Below are 22,931 nucleotides of genomic sequence, written 5' to 3'. Positions count from 1 at the left end.
CATGATGCTCTGAAAAAAAGAAGAAGAAGAAATCACATACAAAAATAGCAGCCCACGTAGACTGGCCATATATGGAGTACCAGAGACTTCACAGGGATACCCTCTTCGGACCTCCCCTTTGGCGAAAACAAATCACCACTGCATTCTCTCTCTGCCCTCCCCCTCCAAACAAATGATTAAAGCAAAGCTTGGCTCAGCAGCCCCCCCCGCACACACAAACACACACACCCCAGAACACCAGCGGCTGCCTGCCGCACATGGATGATCACAGCCCATCACATGGTTGCGGAGCTAATTCTGGGGCCAGTTTTCTCTGTTATTAACCGGAGGGGAAATGCAAAGGATTGCAGTGCAAGCAGCAGCCTCTGACGACTCAGGCTCCCACAGACCACTCTCACCCCTCCTCCCCCTGCTTCCTCTCCTCCCCCCCACCCCCTGATAGATGTCTATTAAAAGCTGCTGACGTGGGAAGGGACGGCCATCTTTGATGAGGGCACAGCTCCGGTTCCATTGAAGAAGGAGGCTTGGGGAGGTCAGGAGCGACTGTCCTTCCCTCCCAGCCGCAGCCGCAGCAGGAGCCGCAGCCCAGGGGCTGAGAACCCGCCGCCGGGCTGCCTGCACCGGACTCCGCAGAAGCCAAGGTAAGGGAGCGCGCCCGGACAGAGCCCTTTGTCTCCTGCCTAGAGCCCCGGGCACGGGGCAGGCAAGGCTGCTGCAGGCTGGGAGGAGAGCAGTAACCTCCGCATCAGGTTCTTTCTGCCCACGGAAGGGGGCGAAGCTATTTATAAAGCCCTATTTTCCTGGGATTGATCGTGGCGCCTTTCCACCCAAGGGGCTATGGAGCTGGCTCTTCTGCACTGGGGGGACAGGAGAACAGAGAGAGGTTGCATTAGCCTCCCTCCTCCCCTTTGGGGAATAAGGAGGAGGTTGCGCCTCTGTTTCCTTGGGGTCAGCAGCCTCCATCCCCGGTCAGCCGCCCTGTGCCCGTTGCAGCGGCGGCCGGGTGAGCAGCTTGGACAGCGGCGCTCGGCCGCAGAGGCAGAGCCCCGGTTCAGCACCTCGGAGAGCGGCAGAGTCCGGTCTGTGCAGCTCAGCACCTGGGACAGCGACGCTGGCGGGGACCACCGGTGCAGAGCGGGGGGGTGCAAAGGGAGCAGCTTCCCTATGACATGCGCTGCAAAGTGCTGGGGGTGCCCCCCTGCCTCACTCGCCCTTCCACACCCACCTCTACAGCAGCAGGCTTGGGGGGGGGGGGGGACGCCGGGGGATGCGCCCGTCCGGGTCTTATTTATACCTTTCTCTGCCGCCTGCAGCTGAGCCGTTTGCCCAAATCAAATTGCTCGCCAGTTCCCTTCCTCCACCCCACGCCCCCTTTCTGAGTCCAGCAGTACCTGCCTTCCTCCCCCCGCAGGGGCTTGCACGCCGAGCCGTGCTCGGGGGCCCCATAACACGAGTGTGCGCGCCCACGCGTGTGACCCCGGACTGCTCGTTTGTCCTTGGTGCAATCTCGCACCGAGCTGCGTTAATTGCTAATCCGGGGCTCGAACCAGGGACCGGGCAGTAGTTGTGGTTCGCGGATGTGTCCTGGGCCCCCTGTGTGTCCTGAGCCAGAGTCGTGCTGGGGCAGAGCCCTTATCTTGTTCGAAACACAACCCAGGCGAGGGCGCCCGGAGGGGGAAGGGGGAGTCCAAGCCTGCAGCCTGGGCACTGCAGAGCTCTGCTAGCAGAGCGTGCCAGCTTATGTAAGCTATCTGCTGGACTGCCCGGGCTGCAGCCCAAACCCTGCCATTTCCTGGGGGCAGAGCCCCAGGCCCGTTGCAAGGGAAGTGGGTAACTTTGCGGGGGGGGGGGTCAGCAAGGGGGCGTCCCCGCAGGCTAGGAGAAGGGACCGGGCGTGCAGCGCCGGTTCGGCTTCCTAGGGCTGCTGTCCCGCCCGCTCTCTCGCGTGGCTGCGTCAGAGGAGCGCTGCTGGCGCGGGGCTGCCCCGGTTCCGGGCCGCTTCCCGGGGCAGGAGCGCAGCGCGCGGGCGGGGGCGAGCGGGCTCTGCAGTGCGCCCGAGGCAGGGGGCGGGGGCGGTCACGGTTTTAAGGGCTCGCTCCCGGGAGCGTCTCTCTCTGGGCTGCTCGGAAACCCCGGGCGAGGTGATGCACGTCACGTTGCCTTGACTCCTGCGGAGGAGGAGGCAATCTCCTGGGGGGGGGGCTGGAGGAGCGCCAGAGACTGGCTGAAGGGGGGAGGGCCTCCAGGGGAACGCCACCAGCCCATGCACAGGTGCTGGAACTAGGGGGGGCTGCTGCACCCCCTGGCTTGAAGGGGTTTCCACCATAGACAGGGTTTGCAGTTTGCTTCAATGGCTCTCAGCACCCCCCCCCCCATCCCATGTTCACTCTGCATCACCCTGACCAACCCCTTTAGGGTCAGTTGCATCTGCCAGGCAGGCTCAGGGCCGGATTAACCTTTTGTGGGCCTGGCACCGAACATATCTGTGAGCCCCCCCTGGGGGCAATGGAGCATGGCATGGGGGGGTTGGTCCCCGGAGTGAGGGGCTGGCCGGGGGCATGGCATGGCATGGCAGGGGTGGCCCTGCTCTTCCCAGCCCAGTGCAAGGGCACTATTTACAAACCAGCAGTTGCCAGATGCACAATGGCCTGCCTGGCTCTGTGCTGCCAGCATGTCCCTTCCCCTCTGGGGTGGGCCAATGCTGCCCAACACCAGAACACCCCCCCCCCGATTCCCTAGGACCAGAGCCCCCATAGACTCACTATGCCCAGCACCCCCCCGACTGTGCCACAAATGCACAGCGCCCTGCCCATCACCACTGCTGCCCAACACCCCACACAGAGCCCCCACTAACAGAGATCTTTCCCATCCCCTCACAGCCCAGCACACAGAGACCCACTCTGCATGCCCTGTCTCCCAGCCGGCAGCACAACCAGGGCTGGACCAAGGGTGGGGAACTGCTCTGGCCCCTCAGGACTGGTGTGATCAACCAGGCCAGGGTTGCCTCAGCTGGGCTTTTTCAGAACCCAGTTGCCTGGAGGGGTCCAGCCAAGCCCCCCACACTGCCCTCCCCCAATTGGTTGAGACTGCCTAGGCTTCTGCACCAGTTCCAGGCAGCTCAGCTCCAGGAAGACAGGTGGGGCCCCCAGGTGGTGGAAAGTGGAGACTGCCTGGAGCTGGAGGGGCACTGAGGTCCAGCCAGGAGGCAGACAGAAGCCGGCAGATGGGGCCAGGGGGTGAAGAGGAGCCCTTGGCCAGTGGACAGGCCAAGAGGAGCAATTGGAGGGGGACCCAGTAGGCTGGCGGGGTCTTGGGGTGTAGTGGAAGCAGAGAAGGCCAGGGCCCCTTCTGAGCATGGGCCTGGCTCCATGGCGTCACTGACACTATTGTAAACCCAGCACTGGGCAGCTACGCTGAAGATGTGGGAGATCAAAGAGCGCTGCTAGGAGGCAGGGAGAGCCCCCTGCCCCTCTTACCCTGGGTTTGCTCCAGCCTTTGGACAAACGCAGGATCCGGCAGGAAATTGCCCATGTCCTGGCTGGGTTCTATCTGCTGCCTGCACTGGGTGGGTGACACTGGCATTGACAGAACGGGTTTGCTGTCCCTTCCAGGCTGGACATGCTCCAGCTTGGTTTTACGCAGAGCAGGCAGGGCTTGGAAATGTACCTACCAAAGGGGTAGAGGGAGAGCTCTGCTTTGCCAGTGCCTTGCAGGGAAGGTAATTTTCCAGGATTTAATTTGTGCTAGCAGGGCTGATCCCTGGCACCTCTGGGCTTGGCAGTTCATAGCTCCCCTCCACCCCTAGCACCTCTGGGTGGCAGTTCATAGCCCCTCCATCCCTGAGCTTGCCAGCTCAGTTATAAAAGTGAAAAAATTGCTTGAGCCCCTGAACCTAATTGAGCCTGGGCACCTCTTTTGTTACAAATTAAGCACTGTAATTTTTCCCTGCTGGCCAGTGCCAGAGGCAGAAAATGTGGCTCAAACCTCAGTGCTGACATGAGGGCAGTTTCATCCTTCACTGGCACTGTGACTCTGGCCGGGAGCTGTGGTTGGCAGGGTAGAATGATATTACTGAAGCCCCTTCCTGGCAAGAGCTGGGAGTCCAGCAAGTCTGTTCAGGGGCCATGGGATATGTGTGACTGCCAGGGAGGGGAGGACGAGACCGCAGTGTGCTTAGCAGGGAACACACCGATCCAGGGAGAGAAACGGAGTGAAAACGAGCAAAAGAAGAACAGGAAAGGCAAAAGGAGTTAGGAGAGAGAGGAAAAGGGGAAGGGAGAAACGAAAGTGTTGCCTCTCTGAAGAGGGTCAGGAATCCGGTCCTGGGCTGAGTTATTTTTGAAGTCCACAAACATTCTGACACCCTTTCGCAGTGTCCCACCAGCTGCTTTTACTGTCTTTTTGTGCCCGAATCATATTTGAAAATACTTTGCCAGATGCTAGAAAAACATGGCTGGGAAATCTTTCAGGAGCACTGCGTGTCTTTAAAGAAACCCCAGACTCCTAAGTTCAATTGCATTAGCTGAGAAGGAAGAAGATGCTGCAGTAGGAGTGTGTGCGGGGAGGGGGAAATCTCGCCCCCTGCCTGCCTAGTCCCAAATATTTGGCAACCTCTTTGTAACATTAGGGGAAGGAATTTCTTCAGAACACAAAACACCAGCATCAATGCAAATCTAAACCAAATGGTGCGGGGAGGATAAAATATGAGAGTAACTATGCAGACAGATGGTCTTATTATTTATTCAGAGACAAGGGAGCATCATTTCTGGAGTTTCAAGGGACTCTTGCATTCCACCTTTAAAACGCACAGCTGCCAAAATAGAGTTCCACAATGTCCCGTCCCATTGCCAAGAGATGCAGGCTGTGAAAATGAGAATGAAGCATTTTTTTTAAACAAAAATTTGTTGGTACCTCTGCATAGTGCAGACAGAGGTCAGCCAGGAGGACAGTCCCTGCGTGTTTGATGACTCAGGAGACTCAGTTTGTAAAGGGATGATGGACACACATCCAAAAAAAAAAAAGAAAGAAAGAAAGAAAATGAAAAAAAAATAGATGGCCAGATTTTTCAAAGGTGCTGAACTCTGTTTGCAGCTCCCTTCGAACTCAATGAGAACTATAGGGGCCTAGCACCTAGAAGAAATCAGATCAATATTATTTAACTTACTGTGTCAATTGGAGTGAATAGAAGGGTGGGTTTTTCAAAAGTGCTTAGTATTAGCCTAAGGTGGTTGCCACTGAACTCCTTGGGAGTTTTACCATTAATTTCAGTGGGGGCAGAGCTAGTCTGATGCTGAGTCCTCTCGAAAATATCACCCTGAGGACTTTCTCTTTAATGAGAAAAAGAACTGATATTTTTTTTCAGAGCGTCTTCCCTAAAACTGAGAGTAAACATGCAGCTGTAGGTTTAAGCAGTAAGGACTTGATCCAAAGCTTTCCAAAGTCAATGGAAAGTCTCCCACTGACTTAAATTAGCTTTGGATCCAGCCGTAACACTGTATTGTTAAGGCAAATTAAGCCTGGTCTGCATGCAGCTTTTGTGCTGCTTTAATTATATCTAAATTTAGGGGAATCCACTATATCAATATAAGCACCTTTATACTAGTATAACTGCATCCACACTAAGGGGTTGTACCTCTTTAAGTGTTTCTTCACCAATATAGGTAAAGTGACACAAAAGTTGTGCATAGACCAGCCTTTAGAAAATAAAATCTCTCTCTATAAAAAAAAAAGACAATTTTTAATAAGACTCTTATTTGTACTGATAAGGTGCAGCCAATGCATAGTAACTAGTACTGTGGCTCCTTTTTAATTAAAACATCATTTAGGGTCGGATCTTGCGCCATGGAGGTCCATGGGAAGTTTGCCATTCATTTCAGTGGGAGCAGGGTCAGATTCTTAGACAACCAAATTCGAACTGGGAATTTTTTTTTACAATTTGTTAGTCGTTTCTTTTCCAGTTGAGCCCAGGAACATAAGGTATTTCAGAGAAAGAAGAAGCTGTGCAGCTAATTAGTTTAGCCACATCTCTTATTTAGCAATGGTACTCCACTAAATATTGTCTGTTGAATTTCTCCCTTACTTCTCTGTAATATTATTTGAAATAGTTGCGCCTTGATCATTTAATCCCGGATTTAGCAAAACACTTAAGCACATTATTAACTTCAAGCATGTCTTTAAATTCTGTGAGCTAAGAGTATGCTAAAATTAAGCCTGTGCTTAAGTGCTTTGCTGTGCTGGGGCCTTATTTCTGTATTTTGTAACTGATTCCCTTTGGGCCCGATGCTGCAGTATTTGCCCGGGCACAATTCCCATTCAGATCAGTGAATTGTTGGCCACACAGGAGTGTACGACTAGATGCTTCATTCGCTAGAGAGATCACCAACATTCTTTTAGTGTCTGTCTCTATTTTATCTTAAACAAAAACTTTTTTAAAGGAATACCTTACCAGCAGTGTAACACAAGTGATGATACCAATATTACTTTCATAAAACATCTTTCATCTTAAAGATTTATGAGCTGCTCTAAAGACAGTGGACTAGACACCTCCCACTCAGACCCTCCAGTTTCTCATTGGTGTAACTCCACAGTTGTCAGTAGAGTGACTCTGGATCTACGCTAAGAATAGAACTTTATGTACACGTCTCATTGCTTCACCCATGGCTGAAATGCAAACCCCGCTGGGGACACTAGAGCTGGCAGACCTACTCTTGAGCAAAGTCAGATGTGAGCTTCCCTGGCCATAAATTGTCAAAAAATGTAGCTCAGCAAAGTACTCGCCCATCTAGCCACCAACCTTTCATCCCTAACTATTGCCCCAAAGCACCCCCAAGTTTGATAACCATCTGTTTCTTACTTATTGGCCTTGCAGATGAGGCTGCTGCATTGCACTGCAGTAAGAGTTTTCCTGAAGTCCACATACATTATATTCATAGTGTTATCCCGTCAACTCCTGCTTGTTCCTTCATTCCAAAGTATTTACTCATGTTCTTCTTTTTGTGAAGTCTATACTTAATTGGACCACAACTTTCCATACCTTGCCCTGTCCTGTCTCATTGTTGTTTCTAACATTTTCCTCCGTAGTTGAAGGCAGATTTATAGGACTGGAAGTTACTGGCCCTCTCCTGATCTTGGATGATGATAGTCATTCTCCATAGCTAAAATGGCAGGGCCCCTTGCATTATCAGTGCTATTTTTGTCTCCTTTCTTATCCTAAAGCATTTTTAAATGTCTGTTTTTTAGGTTTTCCTTTGTCTTTTGCCACTTTCCTTTAGCATTTTGGAATGGAACTCCATTTTGGCCTGAAGAATGTAATTATATTAATTTCCAAATCACCTTTTCAGTCATGAGCATGGCTGTCTGCAACCATAATCAAATAGGAATCAGCAGACATTATAATGAAATGTCAGCTATGAGGTCAAATGTCACAGGAGTGTTAAGTTGATGGTCTAAAGAGAGAAATGCTTTTGCAGTGTACTAGGGGCCTGATCCAAGGACACCTCCCATTGACTTCAGTAGACTTTGGATGAGGTCCTAAATGATAAGGCCATCAATATTTTAACTTCTTAATAATGAGAGCAGGGGATGGACAGGTAACTAAAAGATACCATTCCCCAGTGCAACATTTACTGATTGAATACATTATCCTAATGGAAACTGTGCACACCATTCATCTTTACAACAGGGCTTTGTTGCACATTTTAGCAATTTAAATTTTAAAAGGGCCAACAGAATGATCTGTGTATGCCTCATCTGAAATGTATTGTTATGCTGTAGTCCTAAAAAGAATAGCATTTATTAAAGTTTTATAGCTTTTCTTCAATGCTAATGATAGATATGGTATCTCATCTTCTGCAAGAAAGGAGGTCGGATTCTAATCCAAATGAAAAAAAGAGAGACAAAGTAATTATGGGAGAGGGATAGCTCAGTGGTTTGAGCATTGGTCTGTTAAACCCAGGGTTGTAAGTTCAATCCTTGAGGGGGCCACTTAGGGATCTGGGGCAAAAATTGGTCCTGCTAGTGAAGGCAGGGGGCTGAACTCAATGATCTGGTCCCTTCCACTTCTAGGAGGTTGGTATATCTCCAATTATTACCTATAATTAATCATGGATGTTTCACTGTTCCTTTGGAAGCTGAATCCTCTTTTGGCATTGACCAAACTGACTATTCTGGCTGTGTACTTGGGGAACACTTAGGTTTTCAGTTATTCTTTGATTATTGTTTCAAGCAATGGTTAGTTATTGGGCCAGATCCTCAGCTAGTGTAACTTAACAGAGCTCAAATTGATCAACAGTCTGGCCACAACATTCTTTTTCAGTCAATAGCTGCTCTTGAGTTTTAAATGCATTGGTAGTTTAGTCATAGGCTCGGAGGCCCAGACTTTTCAAGGTATTTCCTTGGGAGTTGGGCCCCTAAATACCTTTAAAAATCTGGTCCTAAAATCCTACTCTTTTTGCATTAACATTTTCGTGAAGTTGAAGTTTCAAATATTATTCTTTAACAGAAAGATTTGGAAAAGTTTATATTTCTTATAAATGGTGGTGATGATGATGATGGTAGGAAGAAAATGACGGTGAAGAAATATACACACACTATACCGATTAATAAGATTATAATTCAGTTTGGGGTTCTGCTGCAGTCTTGTGGTATATGATATCAGCTGAACGTTTTTAATGAGGTTAATGGCGATGAGCCAGATTCAGTTCTCAGTTACTGATGTGAATCCATCTGAGTTTCAGCTGATGCCGCTGGATTTACCCAAGTGTTCAGAAGGTCAAATCAGAGACAAGAATCTGACCCTAGGACTCTATAAATACATGCATACACAAGTAAATCTGTTCCTCTAGAAAGGTTAATGCATTTTGATTCCTTGTGTTGACTTTCCATGTCAGTTTTAGTCCTGTCTAATTCTTCAGTTTTGCCATTTTTCGTTATTAAGATTTGACAAATATCTTCTAAATGATAATCTGTATCACTGCCACATTACCAGATCTTTAAAAAAAAATACATTTAACCCTTTAACTCCCACCAGTTCTCATTATACCAGCAGCGTGACTCAGCTGTCGGAGGGCTGAAGTAGAAAAAATGTATCATTGAATACATTTCTAACAGGAAGCAAGGGAACTGATATTTTATATGTATTTTTTTATAATTATAGTTTTCCTTCTGTTTTTAATATGGCAAAATTATAGTGCCCTAAATATACTAGTAGAGGCAATATTATAATTATCATAGTTGTGTGTAATTGCTAATAACAAAAATGTGTTTGCTAGCCCATGATTACAGAAGGATGTTTTACATATGTGATTTTTGACATTAATGCACGATTTGCCATTTCTTGCTCCAAAACCTACCAATTAACAGGGAGGTGCATATTACCGCTAAAAACACTACAGAAGCACTGCATATATTTTACCAGTATGCTACAGAGCATTTGCTAGGGCATATTTGTAATTCTATGCTGATTGCTTTAATCTAATACCATGATAGCCTGATTCTGCAAAGTGTGGAGTGTTTCGTGAGGGATGGTGTACATCTTCAGTTCTTGCAGAGGCTGATCCAAAGCCCACAGAAGTCAACAGAAACACACCAGTGGGCTTCAGTGGGCTTTGGATCAGGCACATAGATATCAGAGTGGGGTGTATTCTAAAGGCTCTCAGTACTATATAGCTTCAGCTGCTGCCATTCTTTATAATGTTTGTGGATCTGAAATACTTTTAAATTAGAAGAAATTCTGAGGAATGTTTCTCTGGGTTGTGATATGAGTGCACCCAAACAGGTCATTTCATTTGTTCTCATACAAATAAATCAATCATTTGTAAAATACGTGAATTGCTTGTATTAATTTTTTCCCCCAAGGAAATCACAGTTTATAATGACACCAGTACACATGCCAATTTATCACTCTGCTTATGAGTTTGCTTGACCTACAGTAGAAATCTATTTGAACAACAGAACTGATCTGTCAAAAGGGGAATGACTATTCATAGATGAATGTTTTAAAACAAAAACAAATTAACATTATGGATTTCTACTGTAAATTAAACAAATACGTGCCTTTTTACTTGCTATATACCATGTGTATCCCAACAGACTCAAGGGTTAAGATACATCATATGCAAATGTTGCTCATATACTTAACCTTTTTTAAAGGAAAGCTATTGCAAACTGATTCCTGAAAAAAGGTTTTAGTTGCATCTACAGGATTAATTTGCATTCTGCTTTGCCTTGTTTTTTGTCAGTATTAATATTTTAGGTCCAATCCTGCCTTCATTCCTATCGGTAGGAATTTTGCCTATTATTTCAAAGGCAAATAGGAGAAGTTCCTTTCTTCAGAAAGCAGGGAATTGCAATTGATCAGCTGGAGAGAGTGCTTCAGAAATATACCCTACATCTGTTAAAGCTCAGAGTTTGGTTCTTGGACTATCCAATATATTACAAATCATGTGAACAGTGAAATTTTATTCTTAATTTATTAGACACAAACATCTCTGTTTGCAATAGTTTGTTCTTGAAGGAAATGCAAGCAACAAAATTGCTGTTAAAATAAATTTGGGCCTGTGTGTACCAACTATTTTGTTATAGGAACCCTAGTCTAGTAATTAAAGCATAAGACTGGCAATCGGGAAATCTAAATTCAGATCTGGGTCTGTCACATGCTAATTGTGTGTGACCTTGGACAAGTTACTTTGACTCTCTGAGCCTCATTTCCTTCATCTGTAAAAATGAGAATAATGGCCTACATCGGGGTCGGCAACCTTTCAGAAGCGGTGTGCCGAGGCTTCATTTATTCTCTCTAATTTAAGGTTTTGCGTGCTAGTAATACATTTTAATGTTTTTTAGCAGGTCTCTCTATAGAAGTCTATATATTATATAACTAAACTAGTGTTATATTGTAAAATAAACAAGGTTTTCAAAATGTTTAAGAAGCTTCATTTAAAATGAAATTAAAATGTTGATCTTACGCTGCCGGCCCACTCAGCCCGCTGCTGGTCTGGGGTTCTGTTCACCTAGGCCAGCAGCCAGACCCCCGGGACTCCCATGCCTATCCAACCACTCCCTGCCCCCTGACAGGACCCCCAGAACTCCCGATCCATCCAACCCCCCAACTCCCTGCCTGCCCTAACCCCTTGCCACACCCCTGCCTCCTGACAGGACCCCCAGAACTCCCAACTCATACAACCCCCCTACTTCTTGTCCCCTGACCACCCCCTTCAGAGACCCCCCACCATAACTTCCCCCCCCAGGACCCTCCTTGCTGCCAGTCCCCTGACTGCCCTGACCCCTATTCACCCCCTGCCCCCTCACAAACCCTGGGACTCCCTTGCCCTATCCAACCCCCCCACCTCTAACTCCCCCCCATCCAACCCACCCTGCTCCCTGTCCCCTAACTGCCCCCACCGCTTATCCGACCCCCCCAGCCCTAGGCCCCTTACCATGAGGCTCCACACAGAGCTAGGTACACTGCTCTGCGGGAGCACACAGCCTCGCCCCTCTGGGTGAGCGGGGAGTGTGTCTGTCTCCCAGCGGAGCCAAACGCTGCCCGTGGGAGTATGCAGCCCCGACCCCCAGAGCGCTGCACGCGGCAGCAGGGCTCCAGGGGAGGGGAGAAGGCGGGGAAGGGGCCAGTAGCTTTCTGTGCTCAGCCCCGCGCTCCAGCCTGGGAGCGCGGACCCAGCGGCTTGCCATGCCGGGAGAGTGGGGCCATTTGCCCACCCCGTGCACACGGCTATGCTTCTGCCCCCTGCCCCCGCAGTGGAAGTGGAGGGCAGAGGAGAGCGCACCGGGCTGGGCAGGATTTTTAGTGGCACGCTGGAGTCCTGGCAGGCTCCAGCGTGCCATTAAAAATTGGCTCGCTTGCCGTCTTTGGCACGTGTGCCATAGGTTGCCGACCCCTGGCCTACATGTTCAAAAAGTGATTTTGTTTTGTCTGCCTCACTTTTTGGCACCCTGAGACATTTTAAAGGGGATGGATTTTCAGAAAGTGCAGCATACATGTGCTCTTAAAATCTGGCCCCTTTAAATTGTCTCAAGTTGGGCACCCAAAAGTTGAGACACCCAGAATATTTAGCCACTTTTGAAAATGTCGGAAGGAAGGTGCAATAGCAAGACAAAGTACTTTTATTAAATATTGCTAGGAATGTATTATATTCATGGTTGCATAAGGAAAAACTAATGGGGGAAGGGAAAAATAGGATGAAATATGTATAGGTCTGATTCTGATCTCACTCTGGTATATTTCAGGAGTTAATGCCACTAATTTAAATGGAGTTACAGTGGTGTTAAACCCATTTGTGTAAGAAAGAATCAGGACCTACGGATCCAGCCCTGACTAACTGACACAGTGCAAATTCCAAATTGAGAACACTGCAGTTGAATATACAAGTTGAAATTTTCTTTCTGTGAGCATTTGAGCTTAACATTTGCTTTTTGCAAGTATTCATACACGTGACACGCCAATGCTTGAAGGCTCTCAGAAAGCAAACCTAAAAGGGGTGTGAACACAAATCAAAATCCACTGTTGAATTGCAGCAAATATCCACCAGAAAACATTCCCAGTATTTGCTCACCTGTATGAAAATGATTGAAATATACACATTATCTCTGCACAGCCTTTTCATGGATTTCTTTAAAATCTTTAGCATTAAGATGTAGGTCCGATGAAAGATATCACCTCACCCACCTTGCCTCTTTAGCATTAAGAAATGTTTTCTTGGGTTCTGCCACCCACTTCTGCCCTGGCTGAAAAACATTTCTGTCTCCTACCATAAGAGGGTGTTTTAATGCCAGATTGGATGGTTCTCAGATGTGGTAGCTTTTGTTGTGGAGGCCTGTCAGTTTAGTACATTTTTGAGATGAGTACATCAGGGAAAAGACAGTGTGAAAAAAATCTCTTAAGGCTTTGAGAATGTGCTGAGTATAATTTAAAATGCTATATAGACAACTTCATTAATGTAACACAGTAGGGACAGCTCGGTGCCTCTTTAAAGTTATTTTCTTTATTAGCAGGGGATTTTGCAGTCATCAGATCTTCTAGTCGTTCGTTTCTCAATGATTGACTGTTCTTAATACTATGAGGCTGTTGTTCTGGGAGCAGGTAGCTAACTTTCACAGGTCGTGTTCTGAGAATCATTTGCTGAATGTGACAATGCTACTATTTAACACGTTAATGACTAAGAATGAAAAAGGACTGCATGGACAGTGAAGTGGATGTTCATTACTGTAGTGTCCAAATGGCCAGATTAGCCCCTGCGGCATTTAATGCTGGTATATCAAGCAATCTGGCAGATGGTTATAGAACAGGCTAGTGGCACTTCAGGTTCTCAGAGGGCATCAGCTGTGTAGCCTTTTTGTTTCTTGAAAACGTAAGGCAAAAAGCAACCCTCTCTTCCACAGTGCTTTACCCCTATTGATGTCAGTGAGGGAGCCACACACATAAGAAGAGAAGGACTCATGGATCCAAGGGGAGAAATTTAAATAATAATACACGTGTTTTTATATGATCAAAGCACTGTACAGACATTAACCAACTAATCCTTCCAGCAGCCCTGTGAGGTGGGTAGGTTACTAGGATTGCCCCTATTTTACAGATAGGGAAACTGAGACAGAAAGGTGAAGTAACTTGCCAAGGCCATATGGTGTTTAGTGGCAGAACCAGTAGTACAACTCAGAACTGCCTGAATCTCAACCCTATTCTCATTTCTCCAGATCACATCACTGTGATAGTAGTAAACACTGATGTTGTGTTAGCACCCCACAGTTCCAGTTAGGATCAGGGGCCCCATTGTGTTTGGTGCGTTCTAGAAAAGACAATCCCTGCCTTGAGGGCCTTACAGTGTAAAGACACAAGCAGATGAAGGGTAGCAAATGGGGGGACACTGTACAACCAAATGAGCTGGTGACAAATTGGCTCAACTTTGTGAGTTCTATGAATTGCAGTCATTTTTGGGGTTGGTTTGGTTTGATTGGCTATGACCCCTGCCTTCCTGTTTTATCCATAGATTTAAAAGTCCATAAAAATGTCATCATGGCTTATGGTTAGTTGTATTACATTGTACATGTCATGATATTACTTGTAATTTTAATAAACTTGTTACCTATGTTGGAGGATCTTGCATCTTGGACATTGACTGTGGGAGGTGGAAATGGTGTTTTGTAGTCCTGATTTTTTTTTTTTAAATTACCTCTGGAGGAGGAAATGAAGCTGGTTTTTTGATGCTGCTCCTTTTCAGATGGTTAGAAAAAGTATTCTCCTGATCTTTTCAAAATACACTCCTTGTGCAAAGTCACACCTTCCTCCTCAACTGGTAGATGGTAGACTTGCATGTCCTGTTTGAGAGCCAACTACTGGACTTTCCTTCTCTCTTGGCTAGATATTTGATGTACTAGCTCTCTCCTCTAACTTACTGGCCCTCAGCAATTCATTCCCCCTTCTGCCTTGATTACTCTATTTCTCTCTGACGTCCTCTCTGCTCATTTCTCACATACAGAAGATCCTTTTGTCATGGTACCTTTGTTCCATGGATTAGGCACTGACCTCTGTGGCTGCCCCAGGATTCATTCTTCCATGTTACCTTCCATTTCTGCTTCAGATCCACTCCTATGCTCTACTGAACTCCACTGCTCTTCTCTGCACCATCCATTAACTTGATCATTACATTCTTCCTTATCAAGTTGATTCTAGAGTCCTATTATTCTTTGCTGTTTCTCAAAATGTCCTCCTGAGGCTTTTCTTGTATTGCACAGTTCTCCTACAAAAAAAAGGTAGCTCTCAGAAGCTATCTTTTTAACCGAGAGAAACAGCCAGAAGACATCTCACTGCACAGCACCATGGGACTGAGAATGAACATGGGCAGAATGTTTCTGCTATAGTGATTAAAGGCAAGATTTTCAAAGCACTCAGTATTGGTCTAACTCCACTTCCATTGCAATCCAATTCCCATTGGCTTTAACAGGAGCAGTTAGGCCAGCACTTCTTAGGGTATGCACAATTTGTCTCAAGTGGCACGTGACCAGGATTCATCACCAAATTTGGTCTGCTGGTTGGATCATTAGCTTCTCCACCCCAGACAGGGTACTGATGGTGAGTACGATGTCAATGCTGATCCATACCACCCAGGCTAGTACTGAGAAATTCTGAAAATCCCACCTCAAAGTCTTATTGTACATCTCCCAATTATCTAGCAAGGCATCCAGACTGTAAACAGCAAGAGACAAGGACAAAGAAATCTTCTTGTATTGAGTGTATCTTTACATGCTGATTGCTCCCACTACATACAATGCATGTGCAATGACAATTACTAGTTGTATGTTATTTATATCGTTTCTAAATGGTTAGTGTTTCATTTGTTGCTAGCAACCTGGTTTCTGTGGCTATACTACTATTGGACCTATGTTTAAATAAGGAGTAGTGTTTGGGTTACAAACTTCCTAGATTACTGTGGTTAAATTGTGTACATTGTTTTGCTCAGTAGGTTTTATTATTATTCATTCTGGCCTTTTTCCCTTCTAGACTAATTTACCATATATCCCGAGTAAAAAAATGGAGTCAAAATTTTAGCCAACACCAACCCACCTCTGAATGGGTTTGCCCATTGCTTTGCATGCAAAATTAGACATGCATCTCATGTGGAGCCACAACAGCTGGATCTGGACATGCAGAATGAGCAGCTGGAAGCCCACCTATCTAGTTTGCTTTTGCATGTGACTATGTGCAGACTCAAATCGGCGCATGCCCATTTTGGCAGATGCAATCAGTTGGATCCACACATTTGGAGGCTGGGGCTATCCTGCTGTTTGGTGCGTGCATGTTCCATTTGTAGCCAAAATATTCCAGGGACATTTTCCTAAACCTCCTTTTTTGGACCTAAGTATGTAATCTGTCTGCCACTCAGACCTCCCATGGACTTCACAGGGAGTTCTGTAAGGAGGATGTTTGCAGGAATCGGTACTTAATGTCTGGTAAGGTAGATATATAAACTGTTGATTTTTATAGGCAACTCCTGCTTGCTTGGACAGGCACTCTGTCACCCCTTAGAAACTGATTAGCCTGCTACAGCCTTGGCTAAGAAAGATGTGCCATTTAGATCAGAGGTCCCAGGTTTGATCCCCATTGCCAAAGTCACTGTGAAACTGGATTATTCTCTCCTGGGAAAGGCACAAGTACATTCTTGCTGTATCTTTAAGGTAGAATACACGTTTATGGAGCTGCGATGCTGGATCTTTTGCCTCCACTAATGCTGTCTCTTTATTCATTTTTCAAATAATCAGTCTTGAGAATGCCATGCCAGTATCTGAACACTCAAGTTTGACAGTCTGTCCATAATGAATGGAGCCATCTCTCCCTGCAAATTCCTCTCCCTCTATGTGCAAGTATCTGGTGCTACCTGTTCAGGATTGAAGTCTATTAAATAGTGCCACTTTTGTCCCTGATGCAATACATAAGTCTGCATTTTTCAGTTATTGTTTCTTTTTAGAAGGTTTGGAGATGACTTTGATCCATTCACTGAGGAACACACTGATGTCACTATTGCCAGAGAATGTTTTTACTGGTAACATGAAGTGCTTTCTCTTGTCTGAATCAGAGAGGTCCTATGTTTTGGCCATGCACTAGTTCTTTCCTTCCAAATTCAGCTGTTGCATTCCTTGGTCGTGGTGTCCTATTCGAATGAAAGCAGATGGTTGTGACTCTTGTTCAGCGCAACCATCACATTCCCTTTGTTCTTTTTTTTTTTCTGCTTCTTCCATCCACTGCCCATACAATCGTCTCCTCGTTTCCTGGTTTTGGTACGTGTTCTGAGTGCCTTGTTCAGGGAGATTCCAGGGCACTAGATTACCATAATCCAGCCTGTTCACTGATGTTGCAACACTCTACCCTACAGTTAATATTATTATAATAGGGCCCAGGATAATTTGCTTTAGGAAACTGATATTGTTCCAAAAAAACACTATGTATACTTAGTAAAAATCTTTAATACTTGAATTTCTGGCAATGGAGCCTCTAAAGGGTATTAATCTATTAGGGTATACAGGGCTCTCTCCCACTGGGTCTGATTTTAGCTTCAATTCTGGCTTAATCAGAATCCTCTACTTTAGCTCAGCATCATAATCTGGGGTCACCATTATTCAGCCAGATTCCTAGAAATATCTGCTCTCTCATCACAGGGGTGTGGGCCAACTCCCACTGATGTCAACAGAAGGATTCCCGCTGAATTCAGTGTGTTGTTTTGGGCATTAGGCAATTAGCTTTGCAAAGCATTTTTATGGCCTGGTAGGATGAAGCTGGCATCCCTTGAGACTGCTTCCTAAACTGGCCAGTGCATTGACCAACAAAGAGACCTGGACAGATGCTTGTAAACTTCCAGAATTTCTCTTCCTTAGCCCTAAACCTTACAGAACCTACAAGGCAGAGTCCCAAGACCTTTCTGCTAAACATGATCTCCACAGAGCTATGCATCCTGTCAAAACAAAGATTCCCCGCTGCTCTGCTAGTGATGGTAATATAGCATTTGGGCCTGTATGTTTGCCTGAAGTAGAATTTGGGGTTTTGGTTGTCTGTTTGTCTTTTGATATTCTTATATCCTTACTAACTTGTGTGAACAAAGACACTATGTGTTGCTTCTACCCAACCAGATGGGTTTGTTAGTATAATGAGAAGACTCTGACGGGTGTCTACGAAGCACTATGCAGTGTGTAGATCACCCCTTGCTCAGGACTATGCCTAGAGGCATAAACTACAGCATAGTTGGCAGATTTAAACAAAATCCAGCTACATGTCTGCATGACATCAAGTTTCCCATCTGTGAATTAGCCCCTTGTGCCATTAGTTTTTGGCACAGCTGGAACCAACTTACATATACATGGATGTCTGCAGGAAGCCAATGTTTGCAGAGTACAACCTTTGTATAATAGCAGCGTAGTTGTTTCTTAAACAGAGAGAGAGAGACTGGTGAGTGAAGTGGTAAATATTGCCATCTACTCCTTGGAAATGCACATTTCCTATACAACTCTCAGTCAGGAAATCAAAGCAAGTCACCATGTGTAAGTGTCACAAGGGAAAAATTGGACTTTTTCTTTAACTGAAAAAGCAGATGAGATGGAAAAAGAATCATATTTCTAAGGCTGCAAACATAGATATCTGTACAGAATCCTGGACGTGTTTTGGGAAAAGGCTTTGAATTAAAGTGTTGCTTCAGTGGAAACCATGATACAAAATGAAAAAGAGACTAAAAAGTGCATATAATAGAGGTGATCACATAAAGCTGCTCTGGTAAGCAGTCACTCACAGGCCACGTCCAGACTAGGAATTAAAATCGATTTTAGATACGCAACTTCAGCTACGAGAATAACGTAGCTGAAGTCGAATTTCTAAAATCGAGGTACTCACCAGTCTGGACGGCGCCGCATCGATGTCCGCGGCTCTCCGTGTCGATTCCGGAACTCCGTTCGGATTGATGGAGTTCCGGAATCGATGTAAGCGCGCTCGGGGATCGATACACCGCGTCCAGACTAGACGCAATATATCGATCCCCGAGCAATCGATTTTAACCCGCCGATGCCGCGGGTTAGTCTGGACGAGGTCACAGTGTAGTTCCATTAGAGAAGATGATAGCTATTTGGAAGATTATGTTTAGTAGCGACCTTGTGACTCTGACTTCCAGGCTGTTAAAAACTATTTGTGTGACTAACTGCGCAGCAGTGTTCCTCCCCGCCACCCCTACCTCCTCTGTAACCCAAACCACAAACCTTCCTGGAACACCCATACCACAAACCAGCCCCACACCTAGTGCCCCAGTGCCACATGGCTGAAGTAAGCAAGGCAGCGACCCGCAAGCAAAAGGAAAAATCAAACCCAAAGCAGGCTTCTAAGCTTTTTATTGGCAGTGTGCTCATGCGCAGAGAAGAGGATTGCACAGCCAAGAGCCAATCCACTCTCCGGAGGGAAATTTAAAAAAAAAAAAGGTGGAAGACCCTCCCCTCCCCAGGAAATGCCCCCCAAATATCAACAAGCAAATATAGGCACAATAGAGCAATTACACAAAGAAAGAAGCCAAAATCCGCTTACTGTGAGCGGGCTTTGCAACATTCCGAGACGGAAGGGATTGACAGTATGGTCCTTAATCTGTAGCTGTAAACAATCTTCCAGTGCAGGTGTCTTTGCAGCCTTTAAGTTCCAGTGAGCTGTGATAAGGAAGATGGGCCTGGGATGCTTGCAGTTTGTTCCAAACCTGTTAGTAAGTTGTCTCATTAAGAATTAATCTTACAGCAGCGCAGAGAATCAAGAGCAATTGATTAGCAGTAATTAGAGTTGGCTGGAAAAAGGTAAATATTTCATGACAAATTTAAAACAAAATTCATTCAGTTTTTTTTCATGAAATTGTTCATTTTCCAATGCAAAATGTAAAAAGATTTTTTCTTTTTTTTCCTCAAAAACTCCAAAACATTTCATTTCAGCAGGAAAAACAGTATTTTTCTCTCTCCTTTTTTACTTCTTTGTCTTGTTTTCAGTGGAAAAAAATAAATAAAAGTGAGAGAAAGTGGGGAAATGGGAGAACTGTTATTTATTTTGCACTGAAAAAAAGAGGAAACAAAAATACTATTTTTTTCATTTTGTATTTTTATCAAAATGGAAACATTTTGAAGAAACAAATAGTTTGGCAAAGCATTTTGATTGTTGTCAAGGCAATATTTTCAATAATTTAGTTGAATTTTAAAATGTTGACCTGCTCTAATAGTAACTAGATGGCTCACCATAATCATTATGGGTCAGATTATGATGACTTTATTCACATTGCATAGTATCTCCATTGAGTAGTGTGACAGACCCAGGCCAGTGGGGTACAGGAGTCTGGTAGAGGGCAAATATACTGGTCACTGGATGAGTAGTTTTCTGTTCCCTGAGTGACCAGAGCAGGGGCTGCGCTAGAGTAGTCAGGAACCTGCTAGAACCAACTAAGGCAGACAGGCTGATTAGAACACCTGCAGCCAATCAAGGCAGGCTCATCAGGGCACCTGGGTTTAAAAAGGAGCTCACTTCAGTTTGTGGTGGGTGTGTGAGGAGCTGGGAGCAAGAGGCACAAGGAGCTGAGAGTGAGAGGCTGTGCTACTGGAAGACTAAAGAGCACAAGCTTTATCAGACACCAGGAGGTCCTGTGGTGAGGATAAAGAAAGTGTTTGGAGGAGGCCATGGGGAAGTAGCCCAGGGAGTTGTAGCTGTCATGCAGCTGTTCCAGGAGGCACTATAGACAGCTGTGATCCACAGGGCCCTGGGCTGGAACCCGGAGTAGAGGGCGGGCCCGGGTTCCCCTAAACCTCCCAACTCCTGATCAGATGCAGGAGGAGTTGACTCAAACTGTGAGTTCCACCACAGGGGAAGATCACTAAGGTGCGCAAATCTGCCAATAAGCGGAGGACCCACCAAGGGAAAGGAGGAATTTTGTCACAGTAGTTAATGAGTGGTGTTACCTTGGAGTTAAATGCCACCTAATATGAGTAAGGGAATTAGAATTAGTAACAACCAGGATTGAAGTACTATATTTTACTTCTAATGAAATGGATGATATTTGTATAATAGGTTTACTCCTATCTATAAGAGATAATGGATGTTCTTTTCCCCCTCCATGGTGACACCTGGCATCATATACCTCGTCTCAGTCCAAAATACCTATGCACATGTGCCAAGAGCACTTGCATTTTGCTCAAGCATTGGGCTTTGATGGTTGGAAGACTAGGAACAAATTGTACCCATTTCCCATCAGCCAGAGGTATATTTCCAAGTCTGATCTCGCAACCAGGTGACCTCCTCCAAATGTTAGTGAGATATGTTGCTGGGCTGGCACATTGTCAGAACACACACACACAATTTAAAAAAGTGGTAGATATTTTGTCATTATGACTAGGTATTTAAGGCCAGCTCCTCAGGTGGTGTAATTCAGTGTAGTTATATTGCAGTCAAAGAAGCTATGTCAATTTATACCAAATGAAGATCTGGCCCATTTAGTTTACAAAAAAACCTGACAGAAGAAAAGGAAAAATGTGCAGTTTTAGCTCAAGATGCAAGAACAAAAGACGGGCTGTGGAATTGCTCTTCCTTTATAAAGAAAGCTCAGTATGTACCTGGGATGTGTACTGTAAAAGGAGTAATTACAAGTGCATGGAGAATAATTCTACACATATACTCACAATCACCAGCAAAGGGCCAGATCCTCAGTACCAGCACACATCAGTGCAAAACCACTGAGGTCAATGGAGCCATCCTGGTTAACACCAGCTGAGGAGCTGGCCCCTCTAAAATGCATAAATATGTACATATATTGGCCTGAAGGAGGCAGAAAAAAAAGTTTGATTACACACTTCAGGTGAAACCCTGACTCTGTTGAAATCAATTGGGGGGAGGTTGCCATTGACTTCAGTGAAGCCAGGATTCCTGCCTTCATGTCAGTGAGAATTTGCTCAGGATATCATTCTGAAATGGCTGAATATGAATGAATCACTCCTGATTAATCAGCTGTTAAGAAGCAGTGGGTGGGTTAGCCAATTTGCTTATCAGCAACACAGTAATCACATGACCATCTGAAGAGAGATACTTAAAGCATGACTCAGCTGTTGAAGTGGGAGAGTGATTAGCACTGAAACATTTATGTGGTGAGTTTTCCCCTCTATTCTGGTTCATGAATTGCCTGCCACTGGATCATGATTTTCTCAGGCTTACTTGTTAGTCAAAGTTATTTGCTGAGTAATTTCTGCAAATAATTTTTGGTCCTCAGATTGTTCATTGCACATATTCAAAATTCGAGCTGCGTTGCCTACTATTAATAGTACATGAAAGTCACATAACATGTTTCAGTTCCCTGATTGGATGACAGTAACTCTTAGAATCAGATTGTTGGTACAAAAGTTCCTTGTTACTGTGGCAAAGTGGCCTGCCCCTTTTAGGGGCCAGGGGCCTGGGGCTACCCTAGCACAGTTCAATTAGCCCCACTGGTACCATAATTAACTGTATCCTTGCCTGATGAGGAGGGACGAAGGAGGTCAGGTGTTAGTATGGTGAGCACCTGGGCCTCTTAATAAAAAAGGTTTATGAGAACACAGAAGGAAGCTGAGGAGGAACCACAGGGAGGTGCCTGGATTCCTGTGGACAACCCTGGAGTAGGATGTGGAAGTGGGGCTGAGACAGTGAGGGACTCCAGGGAAGGAGCCTAGAAGTCAGGGTGTATCCCAAAGCCCAGAAGGGGCTGGGAACTGAGCCCATAGAGCGGGCTGAAGAGGAGCCCAAGGCGGTGAAAGACCCTTTTATTTGTGTGAACTTTTGGTTGGACTTCTGTTACCTGGAAGGGGGTTAGAACTAGACATAATTTAGCTGAAGGGCTAACTCATGGACAGAAACAGGCCATCAGAGGCCAAAGAAGTAATCAGCAGGGAGTGTTAGGGGCAACCCCCCCTGCAATGCCATGCATTAATGCCAGGGGGCATTAAGATCATGAGTGAAATTGTTTACCATTACAAATTCCAAATTTGCTTTCTAGGAATATCCTCCAATGGTCACTTATAATTTGCTGTTTCTACAAACATACCTGCCAGCAAACTTATGCACTAGAACTTTCATTGGAAGCAAAAAAAACACAAGACATGTGAATCTAGCATTATTTAGAGTCATCTGATGATGCCATTAAAAATAATATTGCAATTTCAGGAAGGTATTTTGGTCACATTCTCCCATATGAGGATACCAAGCCCTATTCTGCAAAAATAGCAATAGACACTTGAGATGCAGCCACCAGAGTACCATCCTGAGCAAGAAAAGATATTGAGGGTGATGATTTCCCTGTTGAGATCATACTATGTCTTGCAGGAGTTTTAGCATCACTAAGAGATCTCTGAAAGGAAGATCACAGCACACCAAGGTCTGGTCTGCACTTAAAATTTAGGTTGATTGG

General features: G+C 45.5%; 1 protein-coding gene and 1 pseudogene across 2 annotated transcripts in view; one reads left to right on the top strand and one right to left on the bottom strand.

Annotated features, from left to right (window-relative positions):
• Positions 1 to 344: 344 nt before the first annotated feature.
• The window catches only part of SNAP25 (synaptosome associated protein 25), a 97,905-nt gene continuing 75,318 nt past the window's right edge, over positions 345 to 22,931 (top strand). The window contains exon 1 of one of the 2 annotated variants that reach the window (XM_030558007.1): positions 345 to 641. The gene's annotated coding sequence lies outside the window, so the exon portion shown is untranslated. The remainder of the gene's footprint in view (positions 642 to 22,931) is intronic. The other variant, XM_030558005.1, reaches the window with a different exon arrangement.
• Positions 16,084 to 16,754, bottom strand: LOC115649441 (annotated as a pseudogene).

Source organism: Gopherus evgoodei, chromosome 3 (genome assembly GCF_007399415.2).
Source record: "Gopherus evgoodei ecotype Sinaloan lineage chromosome 3, rGopEvg1_v1.p, whole genome shotgun sequence".
NCBI classification, from domain to species: domain Eukaryota; kingdom Metazoa; phylum Chordata; order Testudines; family Testudinidae; genus Gopherus; species Gopherus evgoodei.
Note: the sequence above shows the minus strand (reverse complement) of the source record. Positions and strands in the feature narration are given on the sequence as shown.